The sequence below is a fragment of the Manis pentadactyla genome, chromosome 3, assembly GCF_030020395.1.
Source record: "Manis pentadactyla isolate mManPen7 chromosome 3, mManPen7.hap1, whole genome shotgun sequence".
In the NCBI taxonomy this organism is placed as follows: domain Eukaryota; kingdom Metazoa; phylum Chordata; class Mammalia; order Pholidota; family Manidae; genus Manis; species Manis pentadactyla.
Window position 1 is genome coordinate 164879335 of NC_080021.1, and position 18436 is coordinate 164897770.

An 18436-nucleotide genomic window follows, 5' to 3' on the forward strand; every position below is an offset into this window, starting at 1 on the left:
TAGGTCTAAGAGATACAGACTGGAATTACAGCTTATGTAATTCTAAGTGCCTCAAGTTATTACATAGGAGTATAGTATATACTTAATAAAAGTTTTACATGATATCATTGAGAGAATACAAAGTTTGGAAGCAATATTAATTGAAAATGAATGCTGTTTATTACAATTAAATAATCCAATAACAATTCAAAACTTTTCCTCTTATTTTATCTGAACCTGAACCTTTTCCCTGGAATATGTGACTATATATGTACTGTGTAGATAGTGAAAGAAAAAAAGAAAAAAGAAGCAGCCACCTTAGCTTGAATGAGAGTAGTTCACATCAATTGTAAGAAATAAAATGATCAACTTCTTCAGCAAGACTTCACTGGTGGTGTTTATTTTTCACTAAACTTGGATTCTTGACAGGATAGCTTACCAGCAGTAAATAAGTATGTTAATTAATTTATTAATTGTTTAAATAAAATGTAATACAGAAAAAAAATCTTGAGCCATTCTAGGTAAAACCATTTCTGCCAGAAAGATTAAAAACAAATATTTTTTTCTAGTTGAATAGTTGTATCAAAAAGTAATTTTAAGTATCATATACAATGCATGAATTTTAGATTGGAATGAACCTTCTAACAACTGTCAGGTTACTGTCAGATTAATTTGAATTTAATGAAATTTTAACCGAGAAGATGGTAATAGCAATGAAATATTTAAGATGAAGATAAAAAAGTAAACATTAATAAAATATTCATCAGTATAAATAGGTGAATATGATACAGAATGAGCTGATTGTGAACATTTTCACATCAACTGTACATCTGTGTAGTTAGATGTTGATAAAAACAGATGGTGTGGTGAGTTAAAACTGCTAATGTAAAATATGTGAGATGGAGTGTAGGAGTTGAAAGAATTCATCTGGGCCAGATCAAGATGCCAAGGTAATAATGCATGTATCACACTATGTCAGGAATAAATGTCATTTTTTTTCTTTGCCAAAATAAAAGCATACTTACACAAACTCTGGTGAGCAGTCTCCTCCAATAAAGACTTGATATGTCAGTTTTAATTCAGATACATCAATTTCAATTTAATTCACATTATGCTTAACACCTGTATTCTTGGGAGGTTTTCTTAATGTACTGTGAAAGAGATGAAGAGAAAATAATCAAGGAGGGAAATGAGAAGTGAGAAAGTAAAAGAAATGACAAAAAAATAAAAAATACAGTGGAAAGGAAAATCCTTCCTATCCTCCCAATTTATTCTTATTATTATTATAAGTGTCAGTATTAGATGCAGAAGTTTGGAAAAATAGTAGGAAATAACTGATTTCGATTGGTTATTTTAGCTTTTCTTGGCTATTTTCAGATACTATGCTAAGAGGCATAGCAATAACACCAATGAAGAGTTTATATAGTTTTTCAAACCTCACTATTGTTCATCTATTCCAAGGACAAGACATGAAACAATCCTGTGTTTGCCTGAGGTATGATTATCTATATATGTATCCAAGTAGAAAATCTTCTAGATATAATAAAAGTAATGAGTTGATATGGTCCAGGCAATTATTTCACACAGGATGAGGACATCTGTAACTTTAGGCTCTGAAATCTTTTTGTCTTCACACAGACTAAGAAGAAAAACATGACATTGTATTGGCACTGGGGAATCTTTTGCTTAATGATGGATGTGTTCCTTCTAGGAAGAGGAGGATGCTATTGGGCCTCATTTATTAAGTTGATGTAATGGTGGCATGAACTATGATCCACAGAGATTTTCAATTGAATGTTATCCCACCAATCACTTTCTCACAACCTAATGGAGTGTCCCTGACATCAAAGTTTGATAAATTGTTCAGTGCCAATTAAAAAGGACACTTTTCCTGTCAGTCATTTGACTGCAATATTCTCCTTTACTAGATTAGATTCCATAAAAATGACAGGAATGATGAAAGTTTATTTGTAAAATTCTTCACTTTAATTTTTGAAGCTATGTTGGATTCTGCATTTCCACACTGGGTCCAAAGTCAGGAAGGGCACTTACTAATGTCTTTAGAAGACCACTCTAAGTTGATATTATTATAACAGAAATACTGAAAGACTGTCTTTTAAAGCAAAAATGAAATCATTGTGAAGAAAAACACACCCATCTGTTTATCAAATATGTATTGACAATTCCCAAGTACCAAATGGGCCATGTTTTTTAATCGATGAAAAGGCAGCATTAACTCTGAAGTTGTCCTCTGTCCCGCATGTCCTACTTTCCACGTGTCCCAGTTCATCTCAAATTGCTGAGTTTTATACAACTACTCTCTTTCCTATGGAAATATTTTCTACTTTACTAAGCAGATTTCACACAGAATGCAAGGTGTCTGAACATACATCAGCCTCTGCTTTTTGATAGGTCTGCTGTTACCAACCTACTGAATAACAGATTTTAATGCTCTACATTCACACCCATTAAAATCTACTTTACGATCCTTGGCATTCAACACAGAGGAAGCAATCTTTCAGTGAACTTTTATTATGGGAATTCCTTAATGAATATATCCTGTTCTCTTGCTTGAGAAGCAGCATATCACACTGGTTAAGAGCTTTGTGTCAGACTATTAGAGTTTGACTCTCATCTCCATTATTCACTAGCTGCATGAAATTGGGAAAGTCACTTAACTGTTCTATGCTTATATGCTTTTCTAATAAGATTACTATAGAGTTTAAATATAAATTAAATATTTAGAAAAGTGGCAAGCACATTATTAGCACTCAGCATATGTTAGCCATTATTAGATATTCACATCAAATACAAAAATTAACATCTCTCTTGAAACAAAGCAAATCTAAATGCAGTCATTCTCTCATTTAAAAAGCATTTGGTATACCAGGCTATGGAATAGATATTAAGGATATTTAGTTGAAAAAAAAATGCAAGTGTTCTCTATGAATTTATGGACAACTAAAGAAATAGATGCATATACATAATGAAGTAGGTCAACCATGAAAACATTAATAGGTGCTAAGTTGTAAGGTAAAAAGACAATAATTGGATTGATTACTCCTTTAAAGGCTATCTCCCACTCTCTCTTCAAAATTTTATATAGAAAAATGGGCCTCCATAATTTATTTATTTCTGTCAATCCTGTTAGGTTACTGGTATATTGGCCCGTGTTAATCTAATTAAAGGAAACACTTGGAGGAACCATTATTTAACTGCCCAAAGGACAAGGTTCAGTCCAGTGTACTGTGCTACCTTTTTCAGCTATTTAATGATGGAACTTCATTTTAAACCTTGTTTGGAACACATGATTTCACTTTGACATTCAGAACTTCATATTATTTGTCGTTTCTCATTTTTCTCTTCTACAGAAATATCAAATTGTATTACAAAAGTTTGAAGGACTTCTGATACCTGCCCATCATAAACAATCATAAATTGCATAAAATAAATGAAGTACTTGTTTTCAGGCATTAGACAACAACTAGCCCAAGGCTATAATCCTGGAGACATGTAAACCAAAGAGGTCTATAATCACAATATTTTGTTTGTTTGTTTGTTTGTTTTGTTTGTTTCTGCTTTGGAGCTCTTTATAGATAGCTGTGATCCCACTAAGCAACCGGGACTAAAATGTCAGTTTTTAAGGCTGCCAGGGAGACAGTAATCTGTGGCATAATATAACAGAGAAGCGAGAACTGAATGAAAACACCCTAGAAATCGACCTAAGGAGCCCCTTGAGTCTTTTACCACATTATCTTTGCATACTTAGAGTCAGATGCCATACGACCTGGAAGAACCCAGCTCTTGGGAGGAGAGCCAGGAGCTGATAAGAGATTCTGAGGTCATACTGTTTGGGGAGAAGGGGAGTTCTGAACAATCAAAGTAGCCAAGGTGAAAAGATCTTGGTGAACATATCAGGCATTTAATCAAGACTTCCTCTCCCCCAAAAAAACTATACTTTAGGAATGGACAAGAAAGCCTTGACAGAATAAAACTGATCCCTCAGAAAATTAAATGCCAAAAAGAAAATAAATTAATGCTCTTTAATAGAAGGACAAAATCAAGACTAAAAAAATAGCATGCAAAGGGTCCAGTATATAATAATAAGTTATTAAACTTGGGAACAAGCACCAAAAGGTGACTGCCAATATCCAAAATAATAAGCAGTTAACAAAAGCAGAGGGAGAGATGATAGAGACATTGGGATTAGAGTAATTGTGGGTAAAACTGCAATATTTCCAGAATCTCTTGCCTGGCTTTAGTGCTTCTACATATCCATAGGTGTTTCCAAGGGGTGGAGAGAAGTGATGATCTCCAAATCAACAGGTAATTACAAGGGCATGTTAGGGTTTATCTGGACAGAAGAGGCTGGGTGGGGCTCTGCTGCAGCCTGATCAGGAAAGAGACAGGACGACTGCATGTAAGAAATAAACAGGTTTCTCAACTTTATTTCTCCCTTTGACTTCGGTTTTAGAGGTATTTTGCCCTGGGAATCCCCCGCACCCCCAGTTACAGGATAGAGAATTGAAAATATAAATTAAAATATATTTTAAAATATGTTTAAACATTTCAAATGACATTTTAAAAAACAGTGGGTGAATAATTGGAAATACAAATGAAAATCAAATACAATCTGCTGTATCAATGGAAAGTATCAGAACAAACCAAATAGAAATTTAAGATCTGGAAAACATAAAATCTGAAATGATAGATATATGAATTTGATTAATTGTAATTCACAATAGTAATTTAAACTGCAGAAGAAGGGATCTATGAATTTGAATAAAAATGCAATAAAAATACACCAAATTGAAGAAAAGAATATATATGAAAAACTGAAAATAATAAAGACTGATTCAGGATCCATGGGATGATATTTGGAGGTTTGACGTAAGAGGTTATCTCTGAATCACTTTGTCCTTGTTAGCTTAATGATAATATGCTTAAATGACCTACCAACTGTAGGTTGCTATAGGGTATCTAGTTCTAAATATGAAAATCTAACACAAAGTATGCCTATGTTTCAAATAATGTGAAAAATGGTTTAGAGAGTTCTGCCTAATTTGAAGAAAACAGGAAGAATTTACTGCAGCCATTAGCTGAATAGTTACTTAGAAAGATAAGTTGCACAAGTGGTAAGGTCTTCAGACTTGAAATATGTCATTTCTTCAAACATATCTCTGCATATCTCAATCTATAAAATTCTTAATTTTGTTCTATACTAGGAGATGATTCTGACTTTATTTACAGGAGTAGTCTACTATCTATCAATCTCTCTATATATACATACATGTAATTTAAAAAATCAAAAGTAACCAGAATTTTAATACTTACCATTGCCTTTTAAACCTCCTCAAATACATGGATAACTCTAATGATCCCTTGCATTCTAGAATTATCTCTATTTTCTAATAGATTTAAACAAAAAAATATTTTAATACCTATCATTTTTGTCAATGACTAAAATTTTTTTTAATACCTCTCATTTTTGTCAACTGGCCAAACATAATAGTTTAATTTCCATTAACTAATTTTTCCTTTCAGATTTGTTTTGCTTATCTATAGTATATCAGAGAAATGTTATGTTTTATATCTAGTTTTTCAAAATATATTGTCATTCTTTGATATCTGATGCCTAGACTAACTACTTGCAATTGGTATAATGCTGCAGTTCTGAACATTATTAGGAAAGGAAGCAAACTGGCATTTATCAAGGCCTACCCTGTCTTAGACACTATATTGAGTATTAACTGACTCAGGAGAGTGATGTTATTGTTACCAACTTGCACAAGAAAAATTTCAGGCTAGAATGACCGAACTGAGTTTAGCAGCCAATAAATGACAAAATCAGAATATAAATTTCAAGGATCTTACTCTTACCTCTGGAATACTTTTTCAGTAAGGAAGTAGAAAACCATAGGTAACTTTGCCTTAAGGTTTTACAATTCAGTTCCTAAATCAAGCTATTTTTATTACATGTAATAAAACCTTTTTATTGGGTTCTTCTTGTCCACACCATTCATTACCTGTGAGATAAGTGTGACTATCTTTTTTCCTCAAACTAATTTTTAGGTATATATAAACACCTTACTGCATTTTTCAGTATTCATCTTCTCCATGAGGGCTTCAAAAATCTCTAAGCTCAAAGCATACAGGGTACAGGGCACAAAACCACAAAACACCTAATAGTTAAAGACTTAGATTTACCTCAAAGTGATCAAGTCAGTGTTAACTTAGAATTGACACTTAGGTCCATAAATGTGGTTATTTTTCCAAAGGCACAAATATTTTAGGTTAGAGCTATGAAAATCTTTGCAAAAACTTTCTTACATATTTCTGTTAGTGTTTCTTCTTTTCCTCTTATAATACCTCATGAATTTCTTATAATCTTATGACTTTTAGGAAATTTCCCACAGTATATTTCTTAATAAATATTCTCCATGTTTAGTGAAAAATATGTTGAAGGGTCATATAAATGTGGTAAACATGGCTCTAGCAAAGTCAAATAGATTTGATTTACTGCTCTTCCCTAAATAAATCCATTTGGTTTTATTAGCCTCATGTGCGTTGTGATTCTCTGAACCATATAAAAAAGCAGGTTTCCTGGGTTTGTTTACCAAGTCACTCCTCTTGTAGTAGTTTTAAACTACTGTTTCAAGCAACCAATTTGTGTTTTCTGAAAGGGTCTGTTGATCACAATCATAGGTCAAAGTCAACTTTCCTTTTAGAAAAGAATTTGAAACAAGCAGAGTTCTTCTATATATCATCCACAGTAAAAATTAGTTTATATGTATTATTTTCATTTAATCGGCACACTCGGTGATATCTTACACTTACATTTTACAGAGATGATAGCTGAATAACAGGCTTATTTGCTGACTGTTAGTTTATGATGTGGCAAAATGTACTACTGTCTCATCACCTCCCAAAAGAAAACACTGACAAGTTCTAAGGTAAAACTAAATGAAAAGGTATTCAAACACAAAGCCTGGGCTGGTGGGCTGGCAGCTGGTGGGCTGGGTGTGAATCAGCTTATGTCTGAGAAAAAGTAAGGAGGAACAATGAGGTAGTTACAGCCAATAAGAAAGGGAAAAGTCCCAACAGCATATGAGAGTCATCATGGCGGGGTCCAGTTGGTCTTGGTCACTGCCACATGCATTACTTCAGTTGCTTCAGAGAAAAACTACTGATAACCTTCATACTGTTAATGTCATCTTTATCCTCAACTGTTTCTTGCCCGTCCAGACAGGTCCCCACAAACAGAGGAGGCATGGGGGACCTGTTTGACTTTCTGATTCAGCAAATGTGAATGTGTGCTTCTACTTTATCTGTCTCAGTTGTAACCTCTCATTTCCCAAAGAGAAAGGAAATATCTAAATTCATCTGTTATCATTTTTTTTTCTTTTCTGCAAAGAGTTACTCAAACTCTCTACAGGATCTGGAGGTAAATCTGCTTTGAGATACTTTGAGAGGTGAAACATCTATTTTTTCCAAATCATGGGAGGGAAGCTAGAGGTGTTTCAGATAACACTCTGCCTCATCTTCTCTGTGGCTATGTTTTAGATTGCTAATGGGGCTGAATGGTTGCAGGATTGTTATATAGAGCAAGAGGGAGCCGTGGCCACCTGTGAAGGAGAGCCAGCACTGAGAACTAGAATTCAGAGGCTACAGAGACAGTGAGAGAAGAACTTACTTTGAGCTGCCTGGCAGAGCTCCTGAGGCCTTCAAGTTCTTGACTCCTAGAACCTCCATATACTGTGACTATATTCTGGACAAAAATTTAATGTGAGATATATGTTTTTTAAAAATTTTATTCAAGTCAGTGGTTTGTATTTTCATTCTTTTATAGTGACTCTCAAGGAGAAATTTTTAATTAAGATGAACTCAACACATGCAAACTGTCTCAATGTTGTATTTTAAAGGGACTGCTCTGGATGGAAGTGTGCCTAAGGCTAAATAGCTGTCACCAGAGAATATAAAATCACAGTAAAGGAAGTCAACCAATTAATTACTAAGCAAAGACAAAATTAAATCAACTACTCACAAAACTAGTCAAGGGATACAAAAATAGTACAGAATATGACACCTAATGTATAAACAGTGGAGAAGCAAGAAAAAGGGGGAAAATTTTAGATTGTGTTTAAAATAGTGTAGTAAGTGAGTTAACACAGACTATTAGATACTAAGGAAGCTGCCCTTGAACCTTCGGTAACCATGAAAATAAAAACTACAATGGCAATAAGTACATATCAATAATCACCCTACAGGTAAGTGGACTGAATGCATTCATCAAAAAACATAGTTACAAAATGGATACAAAAACAAGACCCATCTATTTGCTGCCTACAAGAGACATATTTCAAACCTGAAAAAATACACAGATTAAAAATGAAGGGGTAGTAAAAGATATTTCATGCAACTAATAGGGAGAAAAAAGGAGTTGCAGTACTTGTATCAGACAAAGTAGACTTCAAAACAAAGAAAGTAACAAGAGTCAAAGAAGGTCATAACATAACGATAAAAGGGTCAGTCCAACAAGAGTATATAACCATTATAAATACCTATGCACCCAACACAGTGGCATCTACACATGTGAAACAAATATGAACAGAATTAAAGGGGGAAATAAAATGCAATGCATTCATTTTAGTAGATTTTAACACACCACCCATACCAAAAGACAATCAACTAGACAGAAAATAAGTAAGAAGACAGAGGCACTGAACAATGCATAGAACAGATGGACATAACAGACATCTACAGAACATTCTATGCAAAAGCAGCAGGATACACATTCTTCTCAAATGCACATGGAACATTATACAGAATAGACCACATACTAGTCCACAAAAAGAACCTCAGTAAATTAAAAAAGATTGAAATTGTGCAAATCACCTTCTCAGACCACAAAGATATGAAGCTAGACATAAATTATGCAAAGAAAACAAAAATTCCCCCACACACGGTAGCTTAACAACATGCTCCTAAATAATCAATGTATCAATGACCAAATTAAAACAGAGATCAAGCAATAAATGGAGACAAATGAAAACAACAACTCAATATCCCAATACCTGTGGGATACAACAAAGTCAGTTCCAAGAGGAAAGTATGTAGTAATATAGTCGTACGTCAAGAAAGAAGAACAATCCCAAACTCACAGTCTAAACTCACAATCAATGAAACTATAAAAAGAAGAACAAATGAGGCCCAAAGTCAGTAGAAAGAGGGGCATAATAAATATCAGAGAAGAAATAAATAAAATTGAGAATAAAACAATAGAAAGTATCAATGAACCAGAAGCAGCATCTTTGAGAAAAAAAATGAAATATATAAACACTTAGCCAGACTTATCAAGAAAAAAAGAGTGTAGAAAGATAAACAGAATCATAAATGAGAAATGAAAAATCATATGGACACCACAGAAATACAAAGAATCATTAGAGATACTATGAAAAATTACATGCTCCCAAATTAGATAACCTAGAAGAAATGGATGACTTTCTAGAAAAATACAACCTTCCAAGACTGACTCAGGAAAAAACAGAAATTCTGAACAGACCAATTACCAGGAGTGAAATTTAATCGGTAATCAAAAAACTACTTAAGAGCAAAATCCCTGGACCAGATGGCTTCACCACTGAATTTTAACAAACATTCAGAGAAGACCTAACACCCATCCTCAAAATTCTCCAAAAAGTACAAGAGGAAGAAATACTTCTGAACTCATTCTATGAGACTAGCATCACTCATACCAAAACCACACAGACATCACAAAAAAGAAAATTACAGACCAATATCCCTGATGAACACAGATGAAAAAATATTCAACAAAATATTAGCAAGCCAAATTCAAAAGTACATCAAAAAGACCATCCATCATGATCAAGTAGGATTTATTCCAGGGATAAGGATGGTACAATATTCAAAAATCCATCAACATCATCCACCACATCAACAAAAATGACAAAAACCACATGATCATCTCCAGAGATGCCGAAAAGCATTTGACAAAATTCGACATCCATTCATGATAAAAACTCTCAACAAAATGGGTATAGAGGGCAAGTACCTCAACATATTAAAGGCCATATATGACAAACCCACAGCCAACATCATACTTAACAGTGAGAAGCTGAAAGCTTTTCCTTTAATATTGGGAAAAAGACAAGAATGCCCACTCTCCCACTTTTATTCAACATAGTTCTGGAGGTCCTAGCCACAGCAATCAGACAACACAAAGAAATAAGAGGCATCCAGACTGGTATAGAAGAAGTTAAACTGTCACTGTTTTCAGATGACATGAGATTATACATAAAATACCTAAAGAATACACTCCAAAATGTAATCCACTCTAGATCTAATATCTGAATTCAGCAAAGTTGCAGGATACAAAATTAATACACAGAAATCTGTTGCATTCCTATATACGAACAATGAACTAGCAGAAAGAGAAATCAGGAAAACAACTCTATTTACAATTGCATCCAAAAGAATAAAGTACCTAGGAATAAACCTAACCAAGGACATGAAAGACCTATACCCTATAAACTACAAGACACTTAAGAGAGAAATTAAAGAAGACACCAATAAATGGAAATACATCCTATGCTCATGGATAGGAAGAATTAATATTGTCAAAATGGCCATCCTGTGTAAAGCAATCTAGAGATTCAATGCAATCCCTATCAAAATGCCAATGGCATTCTTCAACAAACTATAACAAATAGTTCTAAAATTTATATGGAACTGTAAAAGACCCAAATAGCCAGTGCAGTCCTGAGAAGGAAAAACAAAACTGAGGTGATTATGCTCCCTAATTGCAAGTTCTGCTTCAAAGACAGAGTAATCCAAACAATTTGGCACTGGTGTAAGAACAGACCAATAAATCAATGGAACAGAATAGAGAGCCCATATATAAACCCAAGCATGTATGGTCAACTAATATACAGTAAAGCAGCCATGAATATACAATGCAGAAAGACAGCCTCTTCAACAACTGTTGTTGGCAAAACTGGTCAGTTACATGCAAGAGAATGAAACTGGATTATTGTCTAACCCCATACACAAAAGTAAACTTGAAATAGATCAAAGACCTGAATGTAAGTCATGAAACCATAAAACTCTTAGAAGAAAACATAGGCAAAACCGTCTCGAATATAAACATGAGCAACTTTTTCATGAACATATCTCAGGCAAGGGAAACAAAAGTAAGATGAAGAAATGAGACTACTTCAAACTAAAAGGCTTCTGTACAGCAAAGGGCACCATCAGTAGAACAGAAAGACATCCTACAATATGGGAGAATATATTCATAGATGACTTATCTGATAAGGGGTTAAAATCCAAGATATATAAATAATGTGCACACCTCAATACCCAAAAAGCAAATAACTCGATTGAAAAATGGGCAGAGGATATGAACAGACCCTTCTCCAAAGAAGAAATTTGAAAAAAAATAGAAGGCAAGGGATACCTTGTGCAGAACTCTAGAGCTCTGTTTTTCTGGGGTTTTTTTTCTACAATACTCTGCTCTGTGAGCACTAGTGTTATTGGTCTTTCTGAGCTCCAACTTTACTCTCTGCACGTTAAAGAAATTTCAGTATTTTTGTCTCATTCCTTTTCCCTATGTTGTAACCTGGAATCTCTCTTCAGGAAGCAACCGGGGCAATTGTTGGGCTCACTTTATTTCGCTTCTCTTAGGAATCATTGTCCTACACTGTCGACAGTTCAAATTCCGAAAAACAGCGTTTCATTACATTTAGGGCAGTTTCTCACTTTTTTTTTTTTTTTGATGGGGGGAATTTCTTTTATTTTGTCTTGGCTGGAAGTGAAAATTCTATCAATGGATATTTGACAATTGTTCTGTAAAGGCGCTCTGTGTATTTTGATGGGAGAAAAATGAACATATAAACTATATTTCTAGCATCCTCCTTCCCAGAATTTACTCTTACATCTTCTTTCAAGATGACAAGCTTTTGTGTACCTGTGTGATCTATATATTAGCTTTTCATACCTTGTTCACTGTAAACCATTGCAGAGTTCAAAGTCTGACTTACTTTTCTATTTTCCACAGTTACAGCATGCCTAGATTTATATGTTCTTACATGAATTCCTTCCTGATTTTACCCTTGTTTTCACCCTATGTCTAGTTTACGAGGTTATTTCTGCAAGTAGATAATTTGTAATCTCAAAATGTGTGCTTCAGCAAAATGCCGTTTATTCAGAAATTACCAAGAGTTTGATATTATTTTCCATACTCTCCACACTGAAGTATATATACTTTGGGTAAATTTTCATTGTTCACTTCTTCCCCACTTTTGGGTGTTACTATTGACTTGATAACCTTTAAACATATCAGTGTATGTAACAGTAAGATGCTTTATAGTCTTTCTCTTTCATCTTTGTTTTTAATTAAGAATGCTATATAAGCTTGTTTTCATAATTTTAAAAAGGAGAATTAATTTTTTTCTACCTGTAAGGGAAATATCTTCTGGAGAGCAACATCAATTTTGAATGTGTAAGGTTAAAAAAAAATTACTATGATAAGTATGAATTTCCAAAATAGTTCACCTTTTTCAGGGCAGTTAATTTTACAGCCATTTCAATTTTGAAATTTACAAATTAAGTTTCTAAATCAGATAACCAAAGTCTTGTCACAACTCAAATTGCTAAATGAGGAAAGTATTTTCAGTAGTGTCTTTGCTTTTCTGCTCTGGTGGCTAAAAATTCATGTAACTTCATAAAAATAACATACTAGAGATTATTAAACCCATAATGCATTTTAAAGCATTTAGATAGTTAAAAGAAACACGGAAACTATGTCATATTCTTTCCATTACATAAGATTATGTTCCTATTTAAAAAAACTAGCAATTTAATAACCTTTATATTTAGGGCACAGACCATTAAAACAATTGTGTGTTTAGTAACATTTACAAAAGCTCTTTGTACATTGTATAAAGGCCTAATTTCCTGCATTTTCTTTCAAGGAACACAGTTCAATTCTCTTGTTTTAGTAAATCACTTTACATTATTTAAATAAATTAATATACAACATAAATATCATAACAAAAGAACTAATCAAGAACAAGGACTCTTACCTTAAATTAATTCAATACACATAAAAAAATTTCCTGTTAAATCTGAAAATGTTCTCTAAATTGGATCTATACTCATGCACCAATGTTTGTACACACACACACAGACACACATATATACACACACACCTTGACTAGGAAGCAGAAACAGTAAGAATAAGTGGTTAGAAAGATTATGTTAAAAGCAAACTGTTGATCTTTAATAATCACAGAGAATGGAAACCATTAAAAGCTACCTGCTGTAGCAGTAACTGCATTAAATCATAATCTTGGAGAATGTTTATCAATTCAGAACTTCAACACTTTTCTCTAAGGGATATAGTAATTCTATTTCCCTTGATCTCTATAGTCTTCCAAAATAGAGAAAAAATACAGAAGGAAACCAAACCTAAATAATGCATTCACATTAAAGGACCAAAGGATCTATATTCATTCTTCACATTGTCTTTAGGCAAACATATGCACTATTTATTCTTTTAGTCATTCAATATGTGCTTGACACACCCTAAGCACTTGGAATACTTCAATATTTAGACATAATTTATGCTGTCCTTGATCATGCAGCCTAGTGGAGGAAGTCAGTGAATAAATAAATGAGTAAATTTCAATTATATTTTCAGAGATAAAATATGTTAATAACGCCAAACTATGGAAATTATGTAATAACATTATTTACTTATGTAATAACAAACCAAATATGGAAATTATGTAAATATTTGTGGACTTGTTATTATTCCTTGGTTGTGCCCTGACTGATCCAACACTTGATAAATTCTTGTTAATTAATGAAATTTCAATATATGATATTAAAATGCTACTTCTTCAATTAAATTAATTTTAAAATAAATGTATATATCTCCTTTCCTCACATTACAGTTGACTACAAGAAGAAAACAAACTGTCATAATAGCTCGATATTAGTCATCATTTTTTCCCTAAAGTTTCAGAAAGAATAGTTAGCTAAAATATATCATCTTTCTGTTGGAGAGGGGCCTCTTGTGGACTGACTTTCATTTTTTGCACAGTATTAACACTGAGATGAATGACTGTATGTGGAAGTCACTGAATTAATTCTTTTGTGTTCAGTATGTAGGTGAACCTTAAGCTCTCTTTTCTGTAAAATAATTCATACATTTGGTTATAGAGCTACAAACAGGCCCTGGGTTTACTAACCACTATGTGAAGGCCCTTTTTTCCACTCCAGTCTGTGATCTGAATTACTTTCTGGAACCACTTAATTTACTTGCTTAGAATGTGGTATTAATGAGGTGAAGTCATGGGATCAATACTGTTCTATTCAGTTGTTTGCTTAGAAAAAAATATTAAAAATTGGCCATAGAAGATGTCCTTTCCCAGAGAATGTTCTATGCATGTTGGTATTAACTAGCATCAAGGGAGGAATGCATAAGGCAAATCCCCTGTAACAATGGGCAGACTACTGTGAGAGTATAGCCTTTTGCTATGGTTGCAGTATCACTAATACATTTTCCTGGAAATTTTCTGAAAAGAGTACCTTTAATTTTGCCAGTGTAGTAAGAACAAGTTTCCTTTTAAGTACCCGTTAAAAGTTAATATTGTACTTAGAAATTCTTCTTTCCCTTTAGGAAGACAAATTTTTGTCAGAGACGGTGACACCAAGCCATTCTCTCATTAGAGGAATCACAAACCACTGCTATTTAGTTTTCTAAGATAAGAGAAGAGTCAGTACGTCAATATTCCTACTGGCTATTGAAATGTCCCTGCATATAATGGGCTTTTAATCTTTACTCCTTTAAATTTTCAGTACTTTTTTTCTTCTCACCCACCAAGCTTATACTTACACATGTAAATATGCCTATCAGTACACATAAATCTATAGATTTTATCTTTATACACATTTGTTTTCTGATCTGTATTAAAGAATATCCTTTTATTTTTTTTACACATAATCTGTATTTTTTATTTCTCCAGATTGTCCTATTACTAGTAAAATTAATTTACCTAGAGCTATTTATTTTATCTCCATTTTACTTCTACTTTTTGGTAAAGGTCTGTATTTTTACTTTTTTTACACTTATTTAAAACTTTTTTTTTGCACAGACTTTTAGAGCAGTTACACTCATAGCCAAACTGTGTAGAAGCAGAAAACCAGAAATTTCCAATACACACCCTGCTCCTGCACAGGCAGAGTCTCACTTCTTATCAGCACCCTCTACCAGTTGGTGTGTTTGTTACAGTTGATGAACTTTCACTGACACATAATTATCAATGAGTCCATAGTTTACATTAAGGTTTACTCCTGATACTGTACTCATGGAACTGGAAAAATGTATATCTGCATGTATCCATCATTATAGTATCATACAGAATAATTTCATTGCCCTAATGTTCTGCCTATTCATGCTTCACTTTTCACTAACCTCCAGCAACCACTTATCTTTTTACTATCTGCATACTCTTGTTTCTTCCAGAATGTCATATAGTGGAGTTATACAGATTGGCTTCTTTTATATAGTTCTAGACATTTAATATTCCTCCATGTCTTTTCATGGCTTGATAGCTCATTTCTGTTTAGTGCTGAATAATATTCCATCATTGTATGTATCACAGTTTATTTACCCTTTCATCTACTGAAGGACATCTTGGTTGTTTTTATGTTTCAGCAATTATGAATAAAGCTGCTGCGAACATCTGTGTGCAGGTTTGTGTGTGTGTGGACATAAGACTTCTATTCATTTGAATAAATACCAAGGAGTGGGATGGATAGATCATATGGTACAAATATGTGTAGTTTTGTAAGAACCCACTAAACTGCGCTCCAAGGTGGCTGTATTATTTTTCAGTGGGTACATCCACACTAAGTGAGAGCTCCTGTTGCTTCACATCCTCATCAGGATTTGGTCTTGTCCTTGTTTTGATTTTTGGGATAAGTGCGGAGTGGCAGCTCACTGTTGTTTCAATTTCTATTTCCCTGATGACATCTGATGTGCAACATTTTTTCATTTGTTTATTTTCCCTCTGCATATCTTCTTTGTTGAGGTGTCTGATTAGGTCTTTGGTTCATTTTTTAATCTTGTTTGTTTTCTTATTGATGAGTTTTAAAAGTTGTTTGTATATTTTGTACATTTTACCTCTTCCAATGCAAAATTGACAAAATGAGATAGTGTTGGTGAAAGAAGTTTGCAATTTGAAAAATGTTGCATGAATATAAAATGCTATATAGAAATGCAGATTAACACAAAAGATAATTCAGAGGTGATTATGTTCTTTACAAGAAAGTTTTTAGTATTGTATAGCATGATCTATTATAGGATTTCACTAAATGGTGATCTCTTAGATTGATTTGAGAAAATGATTTTATTTCCACAATGTAATTTGCTTTCTCTTGAAAGAAGCTTCCATTACATAAACTGTTGCAGAAACATATTTTATGTGAAGTGGTGTAGAGACTTTAACTATTCTCACATGACTTTTCCTCATACCATCTGAATAGTTACCTAGACTTTTTCTGTTGTGTGGTTTAAAGCTTTGTATAATAAAAACACTTAAATAATCTACTAACTTGAATTTCTGAGTAACTTGGGCAATTGATTAGTTCCAAAGATGCTAGTGTATATATTACAAGTGTTGGCTTTGTCTCTGCATGCTTCATTAAAGTCACAGTTTAGGGTTCAGAAGTTTGGTCACTTTTCTCCCTGTTATTTTAATGATCCACCTTTATATAATGGGTCAGACCAAATTTTCAGCTGATCTAGTTCTGTCATTAACTTTCCCGAAATCATTGACTCAGCCATTTTTCATTCCAGTGCTTTTGGTCACTTACTCAGTTTTAGAGTGCTTAAACTTTTCAAACTCTTAGGTTATAGGGAAGGACTGTCTCTAGTCATAACATCATTTCTCCTGCTCATGACAGGTTCTGTTACCTGTTTTAGACCTTGTCTTTTCATCTGGGCATGTAGGTGTTTCTTATTTGGGTCCTATTTCTGACACTTCTTTTTCCTTCAGGGTAAGATTTTAAATGAAAGTGATGATTTTTCAAACTTGCCTACTAAGCGGTACCTGTCATGTACATGCCTAGAGCCATCCACTTTGTGGTTTATGACATTTCTGGAGAAAAAAAAATTATGATTTGTACAATTCTTCACTTAGTGTTTTTACTAGTGTTTTTTATTTGTGGCATAATACTATTGTTAGAATTAGGAAATACTATAGGGAAGGAAATTAGTATTTATTGAGAATCTAATGTGTGAGAATCTAATGTGTGCTAGGTGTTATATAACACATTTATATATATTATCACATTTAAATCCTATAGTAGGCTAGATAAGTATTACTTTCCCATTTCATAGGTGAGGAAACAAAGGCTCTTAACTTCCTCATGGCAATATGTTTAAAAAATGCTAGAACTTCTATTAATCCCAGGTTTATTTGACTCCCTTATAACAAGCTCCGTAGCCTCTTTTCATCCATAGAAAATCTAATAATTTTCTAATGGCTTTACTTATATTTGCCATACAATAAATTGGACATATTTAAAGTGTACAACTTGATAAGATTTGTAACATGAATAAAGCTTTGAAACCAGCAATATGTCAGGAAAATGAATATATCCATCCTCTTCTCAAAGTTCCTTCATGTAACTTTGTAGTTCTTCCCTCAGTCCCAACCCCCCAGAACTTCAGATAATCTGTTCTTTATCACTATATGTGATTTTGCATTTCCAATAATTTTATGCAAATGAAATCAGATAATGTATACCCTTTTTTCTCTTACTTCTTTTACACAGCATAAGTCTTGAAATTCATCCATATTGATGTAATTACCAACAGCCCACTCCTTTTTATTTCAGAGTAGTATTCCACTATACGACTGCTTTCAGTTTTGGGCTGTTACTAATAGTATGCTATAAACATTCATTACAAGTCTGCGTAAGCATCTATGTTTTCATTGGTGGGCAATAACTATCTATCTAGAAATAAAACTACTAAATCATAAGAAAGGTAAATGTTAATCATTTTAACTATAAAGCTTTTTTCCAAAATGTTATACATTTGACATTTCCATTGGACATATATGAGAGTTCCAGTCATTACACATCTTTGCCAAAATGTTATGATTTCTCTTTTCAATTTTAGCAAGTCCAATTAAGTTTGCATTCATAATTTATTGTGATATTAATTTGCACTTCCCTAATGATGAACGATGTTGAAATATTTTCACATGCTTATTTCCATCCCTGCCTGTATCTTATTTGATAAGAAATCTGTTCAAATTTTTATTCATTCATTTGTGGAGTTATTTTCTTACTATTAGGTTTGAGGACTGTCTATAAGATTTGGATGTAGATCCTTTTAAAAATATATGATATGCAAATATTT